Source organism: Pantherophis guttatus, chromosome 3, assembly GCF_059756535.1.
Source record: "Pantherophis guttatus breed Tessera chromosome 3, ASM5975653v1, whole genome shotgun sequence".
Lineage (NCBI taxonomy): Eukaryota > Metazoa > Chordata > Lepidosauria > Squamata > Colubridae > Pantherophis > Pantherophis guttatus.
Genome location: NC_142065.1, coordinates 180,378,625 through 180,383,136, shown reverse-complemented (window position 1 = coordinate 180,383,136; position 4,512 = coordinate 180,378,625).

Sequence of the window (4,512 nt, the reverse complement as noted above, 5' to 3'; positions counted from 1 at the left end):
GGAGCAGGCAAGGAACCGAGGCCTCCAGTTGCTAGGCAACCGGGAAGCCGCAATAAAGAGGTGAAGCTCCGGGTACAGTTTTAGGTTTGGTGGGCGGGGAGAAGACGCGGTTCTCTAATGCCCCATAATCCCCGTCCTTTCCTGGGGCATTTTTAATTAATTAATTTTATTTATTTGTCAAGAACACATTAGGTAATATATATATATATGTATATGTATATGTATATGTATATGTATATGTATATGTATATGTATAAGTATAAGCATGAATTGAATACATAACCTAGATACAAATAGAGGCAACATTAGGCCAGGGACAGTAGGCCGCTAGTGCTCTTATGCAGGCCCCTTACAGACCTCTTAGGAATGGGGTGAGGTCAACAGTAAACAGTCTTAAGGATAAAGTTTTGGGGGTTTTGAGATGAAACTACAGCAGTGTTTCTCAACCTTGGTAGTTTGAAGATGGGTGGACTTCAACTCCTAGAAACCCCCACCAGCAGCGCTGGCTGGGGGGATTCTGGGAGTTGAAGTCCACCCATCTTCAAGCTACCAAGGTTGAGAAACACTGAACTACAGTCAGGTACTGCATTCCAGGCACTGACCACTCTGTTGCTGAAGTCATATTTTCTGCAATTGAGTTTGGAGCGGTTCACTTTAATTTTGTATCTTTTTTTTTTTTAAAAAAGTTTTTTTATTTTTTAGACAAACATTTATAATACATCAGTTATCTCTTCCCTGTGACATCTCGCTGTTATCTTCCAAAGTTCCTTCTTCTTCTGTATAGTGGTCATTTCTTCTATCTTGATCCTTTTATCCAGTCCATAATATCAATTCATCACTAACATAATATTCTACTCATCACATACATATTTATAAAATTAATCATTTGTATCTCTTCTCCAAACCAATAATAAAAATCATTCCATATTTTAAAATATTCTGAGTCTTCTCTATCCTTAATCATCAAAGTTAATCTATTCATTTCTGCACAATCTTAAGATTTTTGTTATTACTTCTTCTTCCAAAGGTATTTTCTCCGCTTTCCAATTTTGTGCATAAACAATCCTTGCATCTATTGTGGGCGAACACAGTGTTGTAGCTACGTGGGGCTACAGCTCATGGGAGACTGCTAGTAAAGTCCTCTTAAGTTTCCTGGGGGGGTGGGATGCAGACTGTCTATGTGCCAGATCCTTGGCTGTGTTTATGAAATGGCAGGAGAACAATATATAGATTAACAGTTGGAAGGGACCTTGGAGGTCATCTAGTCCAACCCCCTACTGGAGCACGAGAGTCTCTACCATTTAAAACAAATGGCTGTCCATCTCTTCCTGGAAGCCTCCAGCACCCACAACTTCTGAAATCAAACCATGCCACTGGTTGGTTGGTCTCACAATTAGGAAATTTCTCCTCAGTTCTAGGTTGCTTCTGTCCTTGATTGGTTTCCATCCATTGCTTCTTGTCTGGCCTTCTGGTGCTTTGGAAAATAGTTCGCCCACCTCATCTTTGTGGCAGCCCCTCAAATATGGGAACACTGCTGTCATATCTCCCCTAGTCCTTCTTTTCACTACACTAGACCTATCCAATTCTTGCAACTGTTCTTCATATGTTTTAGCTTCAAGCCCCTTAATCAACTTTGTTGCTCTCCTCTGTACTCTTTCCAGAGTCTCAACATCTTTTTTATATTGTGGTCACCAAACTGGATGCAGTATTCTAAGTGTGGGCATACTAAGGCTTTGTAATGTAGTAATAATATTTCATGTGATCTTGAGTCTATCCCACTATTAATGAAGCCTAGGATTGTATTGGCTTTTTGTCTTTATATTGCTTTATGGAGAGAGGTATTTGCCTTATTCATTTCTATGCCTTAAAAAATAGGCGTTTCCAAGTCAGCTTAATGTTAAAGGCATAGATAGACATTTTAATGAAACAGTAAAATGCATAAGCATTAATTAAAATAAATTGTTTAAAATTAATTAAATTAACTTAAAATTAAAAGCAGCTATTAAAGAAGTTCAAAGTTCCCATGAAACATACTATCTATCCATTAAATTTAAATGGATTCAACTGTATTGAAAGAGAATAAAAATGCCCCAGCAAATCATCTGATAACCCGGGTTCATGTGCACATATGAAAGGACAGGACTTCAATCCATGGTCCTGCCCACCACATTGACTTCTCCATTGTGGGTAGGTCTACCATGATTGAGTTCCAGAATGTTAATCACATACCCGCAATCCAGGAAAAAAAATCCAAAGGCACTTTCTGACAATATAAAGCTGAGCAAATATGGGATACTCCTTTGTTAGACTACCTGAATAGTTAGTATGCAAGACATTACATGACCAGATATGATTTTATGACCATTTTAATTGCCATTTTTACCCCAGTCATTAAGCAAATCTAGCTTTCCCAATCGACATCGCTGTTTGGGGATCAGCTGGGAAAGTTGCAAATTGTGATTGTTGACCACTACACACTGCAACCCATTGTAAATGTTAGCCATTTGCCAAGTACACAAATTGCAATTAGGTGGCTGTGGGGTGACTTCGGACAGGTCGTAAATCACTTTTTCCAAGGCCCTTGTTACTTTGAATCATTGTTAAACAAACAGTTTAGTCAAGGATTACTTGTAGTTATAGTCCTTGATTTATAACAGTGGTAAGTCAATGACTCCATCTGTGCTATGAGCGAGTGCTGAACAGATCCTGCCCCCATCCCCAAGTTGACCAAGAGGCCTATCTATAGGATCATGAAGAGGAATTTTCATTCATTCCCAGTTGGATACCAAATGTGATACAAGTCCTTTGGAGATGCCAAGGAAGCAGACTTACCCAGTTATCTGGGAACGGTTTGATCCTGTAGTACCAAAATGGCATTGGTTGCATCCATGGATTATCTCTGGTCGGATAGGGGTGGTGCATCCATCCTTGAACTTCTTGACCTCACATCAGCTTTTGATACCATCAACCATAGTATCCTTTTGGGAAGAAATATACGTCTTCCTTTTGGAAAGAGTTGAGAGTGAATAGTTCACTTCTTTCCTCTGAGGTCAGTCCCAATCAGTGTTGATAGGGAGTCCAGCTCTAGAGTCTAGACCCCTGCTTTCTAGGGTGCCACAAGGCTCCAATCTCTCTTTGCTCCTTTCTAATATCACATGAAATTGCTGAGTGAGATCGTCTATCACTGCAAGATGAGGTATCATCCATACACTAATATATATTTCCATGCCAGGTGAAGTGAGTGATGCAGTGGACATCCTTTTGTGGTGCCTGGAGGCTGCAGGGGCCTGGGTGGGGAACAACAGACTTTAGCTGAATCCTGGTAAAATGGTGTAGCTGTGGATGGTCCCCTCTGTATCCAGGAATTTATCATCTTTGGTCTTAGATGGAGCTGCACTACTCCAGACAGACCCAGTGTAAAACGTGGGGGTCCTCCTGGGCTCATGATTCTTCCTCAAAGAGCAGGTGACAGCTGTGGCTAGAAGAGCCTTTGTGTTGTGTGCCAGTTACACCCTTTCTTGGATAGGGAGGCTCTCCACTCAGTCCCTTATATTGTGGTCATCTCCTGTTTGGATTATTGCAATGTAATCTACATGGGGCTACCTCTGAAAAGTATCCAGAAGTTTCAGTTGGTACAAAATGCAGCCTGTGTGGGCTATTTTAGGCAGTCAGACACACACATACAACACTTCTGCTCTGTGAGCTGCATTGGAGGTCGGTTTGATTCTGGGTCCAATTCAAGGTGTTGGTTGTGCCCTATAAAGCCTTACATGGCATGGGGCCAGGCTAGCTACAGAACTGTCTTTGTTCCTTTGCATCAGCCTGTCCTACCTGGTCAGGCAAGGAATGTATGTTACAGACTTTGTCACTTAAAGAATTCTGACTGATAGGGTCTAGAAGAGAGCCTTCTCTGCTGTTCCCCCTGCCCTATGGAATATTCTTCCCATGGAGATGAAGCAGGCCCCCACTCTCCTAGCCTTCCGAAAAAGTTGGTTAGTCTCCTGAAAAGACCTCTCCTTCACTTTTTAATTAATTTTAATCTCTTGCCTTCTCTTAACTTTTTTTTAGATTGTTAACTTTTATATATGTTGTTTTATATTTTAACATTTTATTGTATACCACCCAGAATATCTATCTGCGGGAGAAGTGAAAAATAAATAGACAAATAAATAAAAAAATACATACATTTTGATTTCATATCACGTTTTATGTAATTTCCTGGTTATATAGTCTCACTGGAATGATATATATTGACATCACTTTCTACAAATGGTTGTCCAGAATTGGTTTATAGCTTCTGATAACAGACACAGAACATTTTGTCATGTCTCCAATATTTAAGGTCAAATGTCTCCCAGTTGGAAATATGCCATCTGGCTGTCTTGTGATTGTTATGTAGAGTCTTCATTTTCATGCTTACTTTATTTTGAAAGGATTAGCTATACAGAGCTGCCCTGCAGTGAAAAATCTGGATCTCCAAAAGCATAAAATTATTTTCATGATGAGCAACAT